Below are 19,686 nucleotides of genomic sequence, written 5' to 3' on the forward strand. Positions count from 1 at the left end.
TGACCTCAACTAAAGCAGTCAACACACTGAGTAGGACTACAAAGTTATTCAAATCTTAGATGGAAATGTGCTTTTGTAAATGTTGAATATCGTACTTCAGTAGAAAAGTTTGTTAATCAGTGCATAAAGTGATGCTTTAATAGTCACTGGGAGTTGTAAGTTATCACGCACTTCTGTGGCAAAGTACTGTATCAAGTTAAGTAAAGATTTTTATTCATTCGTGTAGTAAAGTGAACTAATATTTCATGTGTTGTAGTTCAGATGAGCCATCTCCCAGAGCCATCAAAGAACCCACAATTATGGGTGGACATCTGCAGTTTCGTCTGGTCATAACGAGACAGCTGCCGAAAACGAATGGTCACACAATACTCCACCATTTTCTTTTGACTCCTATAGCGGTAAACTATGGCGCTATGGAGCGGGTATTTCATTGTGCCACGTCTACAAGCACGTACCTGCAAACAAACAATGAGTTAATTATGTAAACTTATTTTGTTGAGTTGATTATGAAAATGTTATGACTACCCCTCCTATACTTGACGTTCTACACCGCCGCACAAAAAGGTGAAGCACCGAGACGACATGATAGGATGTCAATGTAACTTCGTATATTTACACACTGAGCCGTGGCGCTCGTTACTGGCGCGCCAGTCTCTTGGATGTCCATTATCGATCCTTCGATGTTTTTATCGTTGCTTGCCTTGTTGTTTTCCACATTCGCGGGGCGAGTGGCAGTTGACGTTTGCTCGGGCTACCTGCTGAGACGCCGCGAGGTACGAGGTGGGAGGCAACCACGTGTATGTGGAGTTGGTTGTACGCGGTCTGCCGGTTCAGCATGGAGGATATGTGTTGGCTGCCTGCCTGTCTGCTCTCCTGATTTTGCTCGCCGCGCCTTGCGACCGCCTAGCTTGGGTTGCTGCCTGGTGTATCCTACACGAGCCATACCGGACGTCCAGCAGAAGTTAAGCAGCCTTGTCTTTCTTTAAAGAAAAGGAGCAAATGTATAAGACCTTTTGTAACCAATTTTGGTGGCCTCGTAAGTGTGGCCTTTGCGTTTACACTGCCTTTGGGGAGAGCTAATTCTTTTAAATTGAAATAGTTGGGGTTCCCTGTCCTTTATAATCTTTTGGGGGTTTTATTTGAATTTTCTCTTTGGGGTTCCTTCCTTGTGCTTGGTTAAATGTTTACTTGCATAGCGGGAAATGAATCCTGGTTAAAACTCGGAGAAGGTGTTTGCTGTTACTGCCGCTTCCGGCATTTGTCTTTTCAATTAAGTGTTGTCATCCCTTCGAGCGACCTGGTGTCACTCCTCGTTAATTAATGTTGGTTTATGTGTACTTAATTTTGAATTGGTCATTTGAATTAATATTTTAGAGCCCAGTATAGCACTAAGGCAACCTCATTGTATACAGCCTTGTGCCTCGGTCTAGCACCTTAATTTTCAGTGGCACGAGTTAGCTCCACTACCGGTTTTACTGATGTGCTCCCTTCAAAATTTTGTCTTGTGTAAGTTTGCCCCATGTGTGTCTGGGAACACAGAGATGAGCTTTAGTGTGACTTCAGTGCTAGTCAGATAATGGAATCTTCATTTTGGCTTGGCTTCCACTGAAGAGTGAGTGGAGCGTAGTGTGTATGATTTGTTATTCATTTAATTAGTGTAACTATGTTTATTTAATGGGGAGCAAGACATTTAAATACTGTAGTTATTAACTCCCCTAGTTGCGGGGTGTTGCTAATTCGTTCCAAATGGCCTACTACTTATTCAATGGCAAGGCTGTTGGTTAGTTGGTTACTGTGAGTACAAATTCACGCTATTTATTTGTTACCGAAATTGTTGAAGTGTCTGTGTCGTGATTCAATCACTAGCTACGTGTTTGAGCTAAATTGATATAAACCTTACATTGCCTCCTTAAAATTTGTTGCCAGTAGAAACCCTTAAGACAATTAAGTTTTGTCACTGCTTATGTTAATCTTTACTGGGAGCAATATTTCATGTAGTTAAATTTTGTCTTAAAATCTGTATTTCTCTGATGTAATAAACGAGTGATAAAAGAAAAAAGGCAAAGGGGCCTGGTTCTTCCCATTGTGTCCGGTTTGTAACACGTATCAGACACCACTGGCTGGTATGAAAATGATTAGTGTAACAAATCTATTTTGATAGGCAGAACGCTCATCACAGTGCATTAGTGATTTTTCCATGACGGGTAGGGCATATAAGAGACGTGAAAAGCATTACATGTTGAGTGATCACTGAAGAACTCGGTGATGCCACGTACACTTTTGAGACAGCGTATTCAGCATTTGACAAAATTTGAAAGTGGCTGTCTCGTTGTACGTCTCCACTTGGTTGACTTGTCGAATCGTGAAGTATCCAGATTTTTAGGGCATTTCGATGTGACAGTGGTCCCATGTCGAACTGCGTGGGAGCGTGTGGGCAGGCACATCCACCGTAGAAGATCCAGTCTACTACATCTAACCAGCTCAAGGAATGATCGCCATGTTGTGCACCAAGCACGTTGTAACCTTTTAACACTTGCACCTGCCATCTAAGAAGAAGTACTGAACTCCCTACAACATTCTGACATCCCACACTGCTCGGAGACTACCAGCACCCAGACTGTGGAATCAGCATCCCATGTGTAGGCTGCTCCTAATATAGCAACAAAAACAGCTGCGGTTGACTGGGAAGCATGGACTTCTGATGGGAGGTATCGCATTATGTTCAGCTAAGAATCAGCACTGTTGGGGAATATGCTGGTGAGGCCCCATTCATGCAACGTTTTGGAGAGAAACTGCTATGTTACTACTGATTTCACTGTGTGAGGAGCCATTCAGCATGACTTCAGGTCATGGCTAGTTGAGACTGAGGAACACTGACGGCACAACGGTACATCACAGACATCCTGCGTTCTTGTGTGTTTCCACTCATGCAACAGTATCGTGCTGCCATTTTTCAACAGTACAATGCTCGTGCAGAAACGTCATATGGCTCCATGATCTATCTGCATGATCATGAGGTACTCCTGTGGCCAACAAGATCCCCAGAGGAGTCCTTGAGAGAGCATGTGAGTATGTGTGGGACCACAGGATAATGAGACGTTATGAGTGGGTCATCGACGTATCTTTGCGGATGTCAGACAGATCTGTACCAGGTGACCTCACCAATAAAAACAGTGTTTCCCGTAATATTATATCAATTTTGTTAGGGTGTCGCACAATTGATCTTAATGAATTGAATTTATTAAACAGCGGTGGCCCTAGCATACGTGTAACATTGATGCTATAACTCACACGATGATAAAAATAGATAGCTCATCAAACTGCTGAATGAAACATGATCACTATAAAATCCTCTTTGTTGCAGTTCACTGTGGACTTCATGTTAAACACCAGCTTCTGCTTACCCTGTCATAGTGGCAATGCCAGTCGTTTGAAGAGAAATTTGGACCCCTAACGGGAGAACAGTGACGCTCTCCTCCATTCTGTCGGGCTGTGCTCTGCGTGTAGTCAATAAAATCCAAATTATGCATCTAAACAAACACTCATAATAAGATATTAATATGGAAATTTAGTAGTTAGATGTGGTAATGACTGACGCTAACTGTAACCATACTTGTACTCTCATTTATAGATGGGGATTAATTTACATTGGTTGGATTAAATAATTTAATATAGACTGATTTTGGTACATGGCAGTTTTGACAAAAACGGTCATGTAGTAATATCAAACAGTTGTGGTCCAGCTTGACCCGGAAGAGGATGCAAGGGCTTTTGTCATCCTTCCCAACTGAATCGTTGCATAAGCCAAGCCAGAGAGAGGGCAGTATCGTACTGCTCATACTGTCAAAGTCTTCCTAAATTCGATTCGATTTTTGTAGTTATTGTAACATCACTTACCTTCTCAACCCGTGAAGTTTCTGATACGTGATTCCTTAATCGTACCACACTTGCACACCATATCTTAAATACCATAAAAGAGTAAGCGGGATGGAATCATGGTTGGTAGTCACACCGTATAATTAAGACAATTTATTGACATTAGGCCTTTAAAAAAATTTTGAGAATTACAAATTGAGGGCGAGCCACTAGATAAAGCTTTGCAAATACAGATAAAACCTACAGTACTCAGTCCTAAAACAGTCCGTTACTAAGAAAACAGAATTACTAACAAACTTCAAAATTTCAAACTCCCACATAGGATTTCCCTGAAAATACATATAATAAAACAAAAGTAAAGGGTGACTCAATGACACTTTAGTGCCAAGCTAAGATCCAATTACAGAACATGATAGAACCACTTAAATAAAAAAATAAATGAAAACTACAGCAGAAACATTGGTCTAAAACTAGAAAGGGCTGCACAAGGAACTTAGCAGATGCTATGCTGTTTAAGGTTCAGCCAGTTGCCAGTCCCTAATATTTAAGGAAACAAGTTCATGTACGAACAGGTTACATACAATATGTATTTATAAATCCACCAGCTTAAACCGCCTTGATGGAGGGAAGATAAATACTAAGCTTTGGAAGGCGATACGTGAACAACTCCCAGTAGTGACCAGGCTTTAAGAACGACAACATAAAATCATTTGATTGCAAAAGACACAAAGCACTAGTAAAACTTCTGAGAAAACTTTCAAATAACGGCCACCATTTAACTGGGCCAACTGAACTCTTCCACACTGTCTTAAGATTCGACTATGAAAGTCTCACTACAATAAAGTTTAAGCGGCTCTGAGTGCATCGGTGAACAAACACAATTACGACGACTTACTTCATATCAGGTACACAATACGAGGGAACGGGTTCCACAGCTTCACCGCTTCCCTCCAAATTTTGTTCCCAGCGAAGTCACAGAACTTTTATTTCCAAGCTGTCCATGTCGGTCATCACGCTCGTTCGGCAGCCGTTGACACTCGTCTCCCCGCGAATGTCACGAGATCTCGACGGTTACCCGTCGAAGGCTAACAACCAACCCGCTTCGCCCGCCAACCCGGAAGGTAAAATCGATCTCAACGATACATGAACAAAATAACACTGGCGCCAGATCGCCACGGCTCAATTCCATTTCGTCTATCCATTTTTTTCTTTTTTTTTGGGGGGGGGGGGGGGGGGGGCAATATAGTCGAATATCAAGTGCTGCACGTATCAAACGCAAAGTTATTAAGCTGTCGTGGAGAACCGAGTTCATTAGAATGGATATCCGTATGTACCAAACTAAATGGAGTGACCATGGGCTATCACCACAGCACCTATTGACTCTCTTATGAGAGCGGATACTCAGAAAGGCGAACATTGAATCTGTAACATTTCCCACTCAAGTACTCACTACATGTTGTTAGGTAATAGCTGTCTGCCAAATCAACCTCAAGGTTTTGAAAAAGTGATACCAGCATGACATAACTGGTGCTCAATTCAGCTCCAAATAAACAATAATTTTTAACGTCCTGCGTCGGACTTGCTTGATTCAATGACATGACGTACGGATCTAGGTCGTACTGACAGTTGGTATCGCCAGAAAAATTTGAAAACGCTCTGAAAGCGCTAAGCGAAATAAAGATCCCTAGAGGAGACGATATTCCCTCAGAATTATTGAGATCCACAGGAGAGCCTTCTATGACAGAACTATTCCACCTGGTGTGAAGGATAAGGGTGGTAGGGGTGTAAGCATAGATACTGCGACCGCTGATACCTTAACATGTACCCATTTCAGTGTGCTAGTTCTTTATTCTCTGTGTCTAACAGTCTTCTGATGTTTTCTGTACGGTCTTAACTTCGCCATGACGTGGACCACGCTTGTCAATACAGATTAGCTGTTTTGTGCTCACGGGTCCACACTTCAGTACCTGACCTTCTGCTGGCAGAGGTAAATAGGTTTTAAAGGCATACTTGTGCCTTGCGTACTTGGAAGTACTAACACAACTGTAAACATACTTCTTGTAATAGCCGTAATTTATTAGTCAGCGAATGAAGTAAATACTGTTGTAATTTTGTTCAGCACACTGTCCACAGTCATCAATAGAAATATCTGCACCTGCACCCCAAACACCGTATACGTGAGAAAATGTTCCATTTGCCTGATTTAAGGACTAGTTTTTAAGATAACTATGTATCATTTTTTGACTTTAGTGTAAGAAAGTTCACATAAAAGACGCAATTTTCGTTTTTCTTCCAAAAATAAAAGTCGATACTTAGGGAGCCTCTTATTTCCCAGATTTGGTTTTTTCCTTGTGCTCGCTCAGAAGTTCTCTTTCTAAATAATTGATGATTGTTTCTATACTTGGGGCGCTTTTCAGCAACTAGCTGATCTAATGCCAGTTGTCCTTTGCAATTCATAGCAATACCATATAATGTTTCGTCAAAGGTTTGAAAAGAAGGTCTTCTTTCTTTTCACTTGCTAAAAATAGATGAGCTCTCAGCATATGTATGTAGTTGTTACCGTTTCTGACACAAACCTAATTCTACTATGCCGTTTCTTAGATCCTGTGTCGGAAGTCGTTAATTTTCCAAATAAATCTTCAATTCCCACACAGTATGAGACTTGGATACATAGTTAATTTACAACCCAGTAAACTGTAAAAGAAAAATATTGTTGGTTTGTCAGGTATAGTTTATTTCCAGCTATTTCGTGCTAGTAGTGTCAAGAGAAATATAAATAATTTTCTTTACATTAAATGAAAACCATAACATTGTATTTGCTACGACTGCAAGCTGTCCTCGAAATTGGATTAAGATTGAGGTTGTCCACTCTGCGTCGAAAGCAGTTACCGTAATTCGTAGTTCCGTTGAGCTTCTTCTGGGCTATCTTCGCCTGGCTTGAGGTCGCCGGTCTATCATCCGACTAATGAAATGAGTTCTGACAACACATTCAGCTCAGGAGATCGAAATAAAGAACCTGTCTACACTAGGCAATCATTGACTTTGTCGTGCAGAAGTAATACTTGTGCATCCTTGACATCTTTTTACCAGAAAAAGGAAAATCCTTATAACACACTCTCAAACAAGAAACTAGTGTTGAACGAATGAAAATGAACCATTTCTAAAAAGGAACGATCACCAATATGAACGAGTTTGCCCATCTCTAGGACAGGGCAGGGCACATAATGGGGCGCGCAGGCAGTCAGGAAGGCCTTGCTGTATCCTACGCAACCGTATGCTTCGTCCAGGGTCCTGCAGGCTGAGATGGATAAATGGCTCGCGCACTTACAGAACGAGGTGCAGTGCAACTACCCGGAGGGTAGCCTCCCCAACCTCTGGCTGTCCTGGTTGGTGCCCGCAGGCTTTCGCGTCCCACGGTGCAGCGTTGGAACGGCCTACCACGGATGACAAATGCATCACACTTGTCACAGGGGATACGCTGGAGCGGGATGTATCGACTTGGTGCTGTGTATGTACTGAAGCTCAGTGCACTGTAAGATGAAGTTCTGTCGTTCATGGAGCTAGCTTAGAACAGAGCAGGGCAGCTGGAGGTACTCACCGGGAGAGCCTGGGCAGTGGCGAAGCATGCGGCACCAGGGGGTCGCACCGCCACAGAGCCCGCCGCGCTTCACCTGCAACACAGCACACAACATCGCTTTACTAACGAAGCAAATGAAACCTGAGTATGAATATAAATAACACGCTCAAGCGATATTAATGTGACTACCGGCTATGTTCAATGTTGATGTGCAGTAACCATTCACAGACGAGAGGCTGGAGCGCTAGCAGTGTCAGGCGGACGCGCAAAACAGTGCAGCCACTGTCGCCGGAGCTGGAGATGGAGCAATTTATCTACTGTCCAAAAAGGCATAATTACTGGCTTTCAGGCTAAGAATGGAAGCATTTCGGAAAAGGCTAAGTTTGTACGCTGTTCATATGCCAACGTGTTTAAAGTATACTGTGCATGGTAAAATGGTGTTAGCCAAAGCCGGCACCTAGGCAACTATGGTGGTCCCGGTCATAGATAACAGGGGTGAACGACGGCTGCCGAGATGTAACGGACGAACAGATGTGGATCTGCATAGCATGGAGCTACCAATAGAGGGCTACTGACAGTGCCTGATCAGAAACTGTTCAGGAAACGTTGCTGCATGTGGGCCTCTAGAATGCCTGCTCAACAACTGTTCAAGGAACGTTGCTACATGTGGGCCTTTGGAACAGGCCCTCGTTCTTGTACCCATGCTGACTATTGTTAATCAGTAACGAAGGCTACAATTTGCACGTCAGTACCGTAATTGGACCTTTACTGTATGGTCAGAGGTAACATTTTGAGATGAATCACATTTTGTGCTCCATCGGACAGATGGCCTTTGAAGTGTACAAGTAGAAACTTCTGAAAGCAAACACCCAGAAACATTCGTCAGAAAGCTCCAGACCGGAGGAGGGAACGTTATGGTCCGGAGAATGTATTGGAAACGTTACCTGGGTAATCACGTCATTCTGGAAGGCACAGTGGATCAACACAAGTATGAATCATTCCTCGGGGACCATGTCCACACCTAAATTCAGTTTCTTTTTCCTTGGAACGATAGCATCCATCAGCAGGAAAATGGAATGTGTTACACAGCCCGCACCGTACGTGCATGGCTCGAAAAGCATCAGAATGAGTTAATCATAATCCACTGGCAACCACACTTCACACATTTAAACCCAATCGGGAATTAGTCCGACCACCTCGATTGGGCTGTAGGAGCAATGGATCCTCAATCAAGAAACCTAGATTAGCTAATCACGGCACTGCAATCAGCATGGGTCCACATCCATGTCGATACGTTCCAGAACGTCGTTGACTGTCTTTTTGAACGTCTCGCAGTGGTACGTGCTGAAGAAAGGTGGTTATTCAGATTTGTTACAATTGGTCACATTTATAAGACTGGAAAATGTACATCGCTCCAGGATTTTGTATTAGGGGAACCAGAATGAAATGTGGTTTCTGCGCTTGTGGATATTACATTCTCATTTATCAGCTCATCGTTTACTCCAAAGTTGTGCCAAAGATATTTCAAGGTTAGAATGACTTGTTAACAAGTTTATAATTAGATCATTTTTTACATTTTGTTGTGACATAGCCAGCCAAATAGCAGAAGAGGTACATATCGGGCACTGTATGCTCTTTGAGTTTCGCAAGGCTAGTACCGCAACAGTTGCTATCAAAAACATTTGCGATGTTAATGCTAGAGGATTAGAGATTCGTAAATTCGAAAGGTGGTTTTCTGATTTAAAATCTAGTAATTTTGACGTATCCGTCTCGTATCACTCAAGAAGACCACAACTTTACACTGTGGCATGTTAAGAGTGGAATGCAAGCAAATTCGCATCAGACAAGCGTGGGCCGTCCGCTGTGGCCGAGCGGTTCTAGGCGCTTCAGTTCGGAACCACGAGACTGCTACGGTCACAGGTTCGAATCCTGCCTCGGGTATGGATGCGTGTGATGTTCTTAGGTTAGTTAGGTTTAAGTAGTTCTAAGTGTAGGGGACCGATGACCTCAGATGTTCAAGTCCCATACTGCTTATAGCCATTTGAACAAGCGAGGAACTGTCAAACTCTCATAAGCAACTTTGGTCGCACGTACGAGAACATTTGCAGCAAACTGATAAAAAACAAAGCTAACCGATCCACCATATGCGACTTATTGACTACAAGCGTCGCCGTATCTAGCCTTGAAATGCAGCTCACTCAACAAGCGAATACTGTGAATGCTGAATCAATGGTTTAGTGAAGTACAGATACCTTCGTTATTTGCAGTCTAAGGTTTTATCTTATGGGGTGTTTGGTATTTCTATTTATCTTCAGCTTGAGACGTTGGCATGTATACCTGAACTATCGTTGTCGGTGTTGGTCTGCTGTCGATTCCGATTAGAACAACCCGGTCACTGAACTGTTCACAGTAACACACCCTCTGCCCTACCTTCCTATTCATAACGAATCCTACACCTGTTATACCATTTTCGGCTGCTGTTGATATTACCCGATACTCATCTGACCAGAAATCCTTGTCTTCCTTCCACTTCACTTCCACCCCTACTTCCACCCCTACTATATCTAGATTGAGCCTTTGCATTTCCCTTTTCAGATATTCTAGTTTCCCTACCACGTTCAAGCTTCTGACATTCCACGCCCCGACTCGTAGAACGTTATCCTTTCGTTGATTATTCAATCTTTTTCTCACGGCAACCTCCCCCTCGGCAGTCCCCTCCCGGAGATCCGAAAGGGGAACTATTCCGGAATCTTTTGCCAATGAAGAGATCATCATGACACTTCTTCAATTACAGGCCACATGTCCTGTGGATACACGTTACGTGTCTTTAATGCAGTGGTTTCCATTGCCTTCTGCATCCTTATGTCGTTGATCATTGCTGATTCTTCCGCCTTTAGGGGCAATTTCCCACCCCTAGGACAAGAGAGTGCCCTGAACCTCTATCCGCTCCTCCGCCCACTTTGACAAGGCCATTGGCAGAATGAGGCTAACTTCTTATGCCGGAAGTCTTCGGCCGCCAATGCTGATTATTTATCAAAATTTAGGCAGTGGCGGGGATCGAACCCAGGACCGAAGACGTTTTGATTATGAATCAAAGACGCTACCCCTCACATTACCGGAGCTGGCTACGGCCACCACTGGGGACATGAGAGACGTCTCTACAGTTGATTAAAATCACTGGTGCGTCTGCCCGAGAAGGCAGGAAGACAGGAACCCGATTTAGTAATCTGTCCATCGTGTTGCCTATCTGTAGGCACGACGTAATTCGATACGATAGTACAGAGCAGGTCAGTTGTTTACACGCTCGCCCCCTAGTGGTGAGCTCAGCAGCTACGCCACGATACCTATTAGGGATTGAAACTTGGAGATCTGCTCTGTCCATTGGCACATCTCGCTTTTCCTTGTGTCGTGTAGTTTTGCACATTCGTCTTCTGAAACTCCGTGGGTACATAATAATCTTTCAGTGGTATGAACAGCCATATGATTTCCGTCTGTGATAATGTGAAACCCTTAGGAAAAGGTCAAATTCATGTACGTTGTCGTACAGAAAAATACAAACTGTACATTTCGATCTACACTGTGCAACACAATTAAAGCCAGCCGGTGTGGACGAGCGGTTCTGGGCGCTTCAGTCTGGAACCGCGAGTAGCAGGTTCGAATCCTGCCTCGGGCATGGATGTGTGTGATATCCTTAGGTTAGTTAGGTTGAAGTAGTTCTAAGTTCTAGATGACTGATGACGTCAGATGTTAAGTCCCATAGTTCTCAGAGCCATTTGAACACAATTAAAGGACCACTTTTTCGAAATGATGTAATTGTCTTCCATTGCGACATATATGTTTGAAATTTGGCTCAAAGGTTCCTACGACTTTCATATATACTGGTGCAATAGCGTGACGCCCTGCGACGACAGCAAGGGCTCGAACACGTTTCATACAGCAAGATGTCGACCACACAGAAAAAAAGCCAGACCTCAGAAGTTCATGTGACTAGTAATATGGGTTAATGATGTCACCTTGGCACCAAATTTCATCAAAATTATATTCAAAGCCACCGTGAACGTGTCACATGATAAATGACTTTTAACCAAATTTCACGCCTCCTTTTTACGCCTCTGCGATGGAGGGCAGAACGGAGATATTCACTTGAAATCACGCAGTTTTCTTTTCGATGCCATTCAGACAGCCGCTCAGAATCGGCACGAAACGGCCTCAGGGGTGGCATTAAGTGCGTCAACGAAACCACGCACAAAATGTGCGGGAATTAGCGTTCCAAAGAACGGGATGGTTTCTAAAAAATGGTTCAAATGGCTCTGAGCACTATGGGACTTAACATCTAAGGTAATCAGTCCCCTAGAACTTAGAACTACTTAAACCTAACTAACCTAAGGACATCACACACATCCATGCCCGAAGCAGGATTCAAACCTGCGACAGTAGCGGTTGCGCCGTTCCAGAAGGAAGCGCCTAGAACCGCTCGGTCACATCTGCTGGCGGGGTGGTTTCATTGACGCATTTTATGCCAGCCACTGTTGTCTTCACGTGTCGATTCTGAGCGGCAGGGTGTCGGATCTCTTTTCCTCTGCCACCTGTACTGTCTGCCATCGGGTTCCCCTAAATGACAGGCAGCACCGCATAACAGCTACGTAATGAGGGAAACAAACCAACAGCCAAACAGGCGAAGACATCAGGTAAACACGCCGAAGATTCCAGTCGATTAATAGGCCCCTTTCCTTGCAGAGGTCGCCGCGACATATCCGGCCACGGATTCCTACGCCGGGTTTCTATTGGCTCCAGCTCACTATATAGGCCCGGCCGGTCGAAGGCAGACCAGTCTTCGTCCGCTGCTTATGGCAACCGCTATAGGAGAGTCTCCGAGAAGATATCACCGAAGGCGCTGTAGTGAACTGCCGATCGAAGTACCAGCCGACCGAGAGGCTAGATCGACGGACGTCTACATCTATTGTAAAGCCAGCTATTGTATTGTAGAAGAAGTTACGTTCAATAAACTGTTGGAGAATACACCACCACCCATAAGAAAGCCGCGTGACTTCAGCGCCGGCTGTCGCCGTTCTGACTTCCATGTGGGTAAGAGTGAGTGTGACGACCTTCCCAATATGTGAAACGTTTCCAGTAGCTTTTAGAAGAATTATAGTGAAATATGATGCCAATGTGACATCATTAACCCACCTTACATGATACAGGAACTTCTGACCTGTGGCCTTTTTTCAAATGTGTCAACACCTTCCTGTCTGAAACGTCTTCGAGCCCGTGGGTGACGTCGCAAGACATCACGCATTTGCACCGTTACAAAAGCAGGTTCTACGCACCTTCGAGAATATTTCAAACTTGTACGACCTAATGGGGTACAATTACGGAGTTTCGGAAAAGCGGACCTTTAATTGTGTTGCGCAGTGTAAATCACATATCAAGGGATGGTCATAAAGATGACCCACGATAGCGCAAAATATAGTATACGGAAAATCTTCGTATTATCAAATTCTATATCGTATATGTGCAAGGGCTAGATGTTCCTCATTTATAGTTTCGAACGTTTTTCGAAATTTGCACAATTACGTATAACAACATGTTTCTCTAGCTATGAAAAGTTGCATAAGGTAACTCGAGCAGCAAGACAGAGAAATAAACGAAAATCAAACACCAGACTTACGCTTATACAGCGGCTTTTTCACCTCTGTCTAAACGCAAAACATTTCTGAAGGTATAGGGATTGAGATAATCTAGAAAGAACTAGGGATACTTGGGGACAGTGATTCTTTATTTCACATAACTTGGAAGCAGGTAACACATTTTAGAAATATTAACAGAATCTTCCGTCGGTTCTTGGTAGAACAACATTATAATAATAAATGAAGAGCACCAGTTTGCTTTTGTTCTACAATATGGTAGAACAATATTGTAGAACAAAAGCAAACTGGTGCTTTTCATTTATTACATTTTAGAAAGGTTAACTGCTTATAAAGTCTAATTAGCGCGTTGCTTCAAGGTTCTAATATGAGAGAAATATTTACTGAAATTTCTTTCTGTCATGAATGAAATACATGAATAAATTTTTAAAATTAGCTTGTCGACAGTAATAGACACTTGGATAGGACACTGAAATATTTACGTGAAGCCGGCCACTGCGGCTGAGCGGTTCTGGCTCTTCAGTCCGGAACCGCGCTGCTGCTACGGTCGCAGGTTCGAATCCTGCCGCGGGCATGGATGTGTGTGATGTCCTTGGGTTAGTGAAGTTTAAGTAGCTCTACGTATAGGGGACTGATGACAGATGTTAAGTTCCATAGTGCTTAGAGCCATTTGAACCATTTACGTGAAAATATTTACACAAAATTGTTTCACTTTATGTTTACGGTTTTGGTTATAATAGTATTGTTTTATGTACACAGTGTGATTCAGAAGGAAAGGTACACGCCTCGAGGGGTAGCAGTATTGTTGACTCCAAACAAAAAAACTTCAAATGAACATGTGCCCTTTCGTTAACCATATGCGAAACACATCTGTTTGAAAATCACAGGCGTCAGTCGCCGTGGAGTCATATCCTGCCCACCGAGGTCATCCAATTTTACTCCGCTTGATCATTGTTTGTGGGGTTGCCTTAAGAGCGAAGTCTTCGTGCGCAGAATGAAACAAATGAGAAACTTGTCGTTCGTATTTTACGTGCGTGTTCTCAAGTAAAGGACCGTACGAATGAGCTCAGATCAGCAACGCAGCAGCTGTCTATAAGAGCGGCAAAATGCACTTCAGTTGACATTAGACTTTTTTAGCATCTTTTGTAAGGAAATGTGCACTATTAAACAAAACACTAGATTACAGTGTTTCGTTTACTATTACTTGTATTCGTTCTGCCCGCACTGTTTTCATTAGTTTCCTTGAAAACAGTTAACATGACGTTTGTTCGTATGAAGCTTTTTGTTCAGAGCCACTAATACTGTCTCCCCTCAAAGCTTGCACGAGGGTGAGTCAAATGTAAAACCTAAAATATTATTTATTGTGCATAAATTCCTTTAGAAAAAACTGTTTTGGTAGTCCACGCAAGCACTCATGCACCGCGTGGCATATCTCTTCATCAGAACGGAACTTCTTTCCTCCCATTGCGTCTTTGAATGGTCCAAATATATGAAAATCACATGGGAGAAGGTCTGGTAAGTATTATGGATGAGCAAGACACTAAAAATGCAGGTTTGTGATTGTTGCAACTGTTGTACGGTCAGTGTGGGGCCTTGCATTGTCATGCTGCAAAAGGACACCTGCTGACAGCAATCCACGTCGCTTTGATTTGACTGCAGGCCGCAGACGATTTTTAGGAGATCTGTAGATGATGCAATGGTGACAGTGGTACCTCTAGGCATGTAATGCTCCAAATTGGCGCCTTTCCGTCCCAAAAGAGAGTCAGCATAGCCTTCCCTGCTGATGGTTCTGTTCGAAAATTCTTTTGTTTTGGTGATGAGGAATGGTGCCATTCCTTGCTCGCTCTCTTCATTTCCGGTTGGTGGAAGTGAACACAGGTTTCGTCCCCAGTAACGATACTTGCAAGGAAGCCATCACATTCTCGTTCAAAGCGCCGAAGAAGTTCTTCACAAGCATCAACACATCAGTCTCTCATTTCAGGGGTCAGCTGCCGTGGCACCTATATTGCCGACACTTTGTGAAACTGGAGCACATCATGCACAATGCGGTGTGCTGACTCTTGAATAATTTATAAACATGCTTCAATGTCATTTAGTTTCACTCGGCGGTTTCCCTTTACTATGGCTTCAACTGCTACATTGTTCTGTGGAGTCACAGCTCGTTGTGCCTGACCTGGACGAGGAGCATCTTCCACTGAAGTCACACCATTTGCGAACTTCCAACTCCTTTCGTAGACTTGCTGCTGTGACAAACATGCATCACCGTACAGAACCTTCATTCGTAGATGAATTTCAAATGTTTTCACATCTTCACTACGCAAACACCGGATAACAGAACGCTGTTCTTCTCTGGTGCAAGTTGCCAGTGGGGCGGCCATCTTTATACTGAGACCTCGACGGTATGTGTGCATCTGCACTATGCTGCCACCTACAGGCCATTATGCACGCTGTTTGTAGCACGCTTACCAACTTACAGGAAAACGGCGCGAAATTTCGATTTGTTATTACAAATTTAAGGTTTTCATTTGACTCACCCTCGTACCTTACGCGGTATTCACACAGTGGTAAAGCAATAAGGATTGTCGATTTTGTACTTAAGTGAAAGATTCGTGGATGAATAATGGTTTACTTTTGTACTAAAAACATACTAGTGCATTTCTTCCTGACAGATAAAATCGCGCGATGCATTTCTGTATGATATTCTGCTGCAGTTGTTCTGCTGCAGTTGCCAATACATCTGTACTGCATAGAACACAGTTTTATCATTATTATTTTATGATCTTACACCTTTGCTTAGTAAGCCTGCTTTTGCCATTTGTTTTCCTCGCAAGTATGTCAGGAAGGGGCTCTGTTCAAAGTGACCGTGTTTCTTGCAACGACTCCGAAAAGCCTCTTTCAACGTCAGAGCAGGGAGAGCATTCGTAGGGCTATTTCCTCCTGCCTCCTGTTTCTCTGCGTTTGATCCACTCGCGGAAGATTAGGTAGCGGAACTCTATGTTGCTGTGGCAGAGTCTCATTCCCTTTGATGTCATGTTGGCAAAATGTATTCAGCGCTTTTGTGCGCCGTTTGTTTGTCGCCTTTATAAAGTGGCTGCGCTTCTTTACAGTAGAGGCGGATCAAAAGATGGACGAACAAAAGCTGCGCCGAAGTCAGGATTTAGCTTCCCCCCTAAGAGGGCTCAATGAATGACTTGAAGATCGGCTGCAGTAAATGCAGAAGGTGCCGAAGAGCTACAGATATCGCGATATTGTTAGCACTCACTCGTATTTCACCGAATACGGTCGAAATGAAGCTCATTTGAATGCTCACTCCAAATGGAACTCATATGAATGCACGAAGTTGTCCGAAAGACACAGTTTCCGAACTTCTGTGAAACAATAAAATCGTGACTGACTGTTAGCTGACAAACAAAAGACTCTCGTGAGGGCAAACGAAGGCCCTCTCAAAATGAAATGACAAGTTCTTGCAACTTGTTCACCTTTAAAGGTCGCATTACCTGTCCTCGTTTGCATACACGATACACTTTTCAATCTGCAAACCTAAACACGACACAGTGACACTGATATTTGCTTTATTCTGAGGTCATATGGAAATGTCAGGCAACACTATGAGGGGGGGGGGGGGGGTAGAATGAAGGTCACGAACTATGCAGCAATAACGTAAGTCCACTAGTACCCCGGGTTTCAAAAAGAGTTAACGGTGGTAGATGTTCGAAATAAATATCCGATAACACTTTCGAGCAGCGTGTATGGAGCAAGGGATTATGTAACTGTCCGCTGGGTAATCGGCGTTGCCCGAGTATGTATTTACTGCTATTCTATTATCCACCTCTTCCGCCCCCCTCTCTGTCAACTTCCTCCTCCCCCCTTTCTCTCCACTTTACAACCCGATAACAGGAGGTTGCTCCACAGTGTTTCTTCACACATAATAACTAATATGTGTAACAAGTTTCGTTAAAATGTATCGAGAGATTTAGATGGAGCGTTTTGCACGCACCTTTGCCGGAATACGCACGTCACATATATTTAACATATTTCACATATATCTGTATACGTATTTCACCTTTATCTCTAGCGAATTTCGTCGTGCAGTTACATTTCCACGCAGCTCAATGTTTATGACATCAAATCTACTGAACTATGTGTCATACAATGATTTTTTTGCAGGTGCATTCAGTGGTATATTCGAATACTGTTCGCAACATGTGTTGCTAGAAGTTATTACTAAAGTAGTAATAAATTAAAAGGTCATGCTTGATGCGGAAATTTTACTGTATGAACAGCTAAAATGTAGTAAGTGATAAAATTTTTGCCCTTCAACACTCTGTACGGAATATGAGGGAGAAAGAGTTCGTAAGGGTTTGAAACTACGTGTAAAGTTTGTTGAATGTCATTAAGTACTCTCATTCTAAAATACTTGGTGAATACTATCTGACTACTTTTGCCTCGTGAGCTACGCTTCCTTTCCACGCCCACCGCTTACAGGGGCAGGTGGTTCTTAACCGAAGAGTGTTTCTTTCCAGACAGTTAGTGATGCCCGAACCAGTTTTCACTTAAATCGTTGCAGTGGTGTATGAGTAGATGTCGAACGTACATACATACATGCAATATCAAGTCACATTAAAGTGACAACCTGTCAGAAGCCTTAATAACAACCTTTTATAGCACGGGCCATCGGAATCGGTGACGAAACAAATACAAGTTATCTGGAAAACACTCTCTAGAAGAAGGGATAGCATTTTAGTGCATCAGGAAATAATTTCCATAATAGTAGAGGGAGAATTTAAGCGAGAAAATTGAGTCATCAAGCGTTTGTGTCTTTGTAATGCTGAGGCAGCTTGTGCTGCACATATTACCGATACGTCATATGTTATTTCATTATAAGGCAAATAAGAAAAAAAAGACCTACAACGAAGAAATTGTCCAAATGCGACGGAAAACGCTCGATGTGCTATACATGTACAGACAAACAAATTATTAAAATATCAGAAAAATTGGAAGATTTGCTAAAGAGTTTCACAGATTAGGCAAGTCACTAACGCAGTGGTCCATCTCTGGCCCTTATGCAAGCTGTTTTTCGCCCTGGCATTGACTGAAAGAGGTTTTGGATGTCTTCGTGTTGGGAATGATGCCAAAGTCTGTCCAACTGACGTGTTAGATCGAGAATATCTCCAGCTGGTTGGAGGGACCTGTCCACAATGTTCCAAATTTTCTCAATGTGAGAGACATCCGGCGGTCTTGCGGGCCAAGGTACGTTGTGCCAAGCACGAAAACAAGCAGTAGAAATCCTCGCTGTCTGAGGGTGGGCATTATGTTGCTGAAATAAAATTATATTTGGTGGTGACTGTAACTTACCCTCGATATGTTGACGAAAATACATGATTAAATCCGGAGGTAAGCATAAAACATGATCCTAAATCGTTCTAAACGTATTCTATGAACATTATTTCCAGTAGTTGGTTCATGAACCCACGTGAATAATAGACGATTGTGAACACACAGGACCTCACAGCAACAAATAATCCTCAGCTAAAACAGCAGCAAAACGGATACATGTGATGACTGGGTGTTGTGTGATGTCCTTAGGTTAGTTAGGTTTAAGTAGGTCTAAGTTCTAGGGGACTGATGACCATAGATGTTAAGTCCCATAGTGCTCAGAGCCATTTGAACCATTTTTGAAAACGGATACAGGGATTACTGAACACAGGATTGTCGTAGCGAAACTGAATATTCTAACCCGCAAAACCTCCAAAAATAAACGAAAAATATACCTACTCAAAAAAGCAGATAAAAATTCACTTGACGCCTTCCTGAGGAATGATCTCCACAACTTCCAGATTAACAATGTAATTCATAGTATCGACAGAAATTCAGAGATTTATACCAAATAAATTAAACAACGTCGGAGGCGATCGCCCATGGTAGACAAAACAGTTCAGAACACTGTTGCAAAAACAACGAAGAAGCATGCCAAATTTAATCGAGGGCGAAATCTCTAAGATTGGCAATCTTTTACAAAAGCTCGAAATTTAGCACGGGCTTCAATGCGAGATGCTTATAATAATTTCCACAGCGAAACTTTATCCTGAAACATGGCAGAAAATGCAAAGAGATTCTGATTGTGTCTGGAGAATTCTAGCAGCAAGACACAGTCAATGCCTTCTCTGCGCGATAGCTATGGAAATACTATCGACGACCGTGCTACTAAAGCAGAGTTACTAAGCACAGCCTTCGGGAATTCCTTCGCCAAAGAAGATGAAGTAAATATTTCAGATCGAATCAAGAACAGCTGCCATCATGCGCAACTTAGAAGTAGGTATCTCAAACTAGAGAAGCAATTGAAATCACTCGGCCACAAAGGCTGGCCTTTGAGACATACCCCGTGGATAATGGTTATGCCACGTAGAAATGTTTAGCTCTGGTAAATATATACTTTCTATAAAATTTTACGTAATTGCAGAATATATTATGTACACTGACAACAGTTATGGAAAAAATCAAACTTACAATTAACTATAAAAGATTGTGATGGTAAGCAAATCAAATATGAGAAGAACACCTGGCATAAAAAAGAAAATGTATAAGAAT

This window comes from Schistocerca americana, chromosome 6, assembly GCF_021461395.2.
Source record: "Schistocerca americana isolate TAMUIC-IGC-003095 chromosome 6, iqSchAmer2.1, whole genome shotgun sequence".
Taxonomy (NCBI): domain Eukaryota; kingdom Metazoa; phylum Arthropoda; class Insecta; order Orthoptera; family Acrididae; genus Schistocerca; species Schistocerca americana.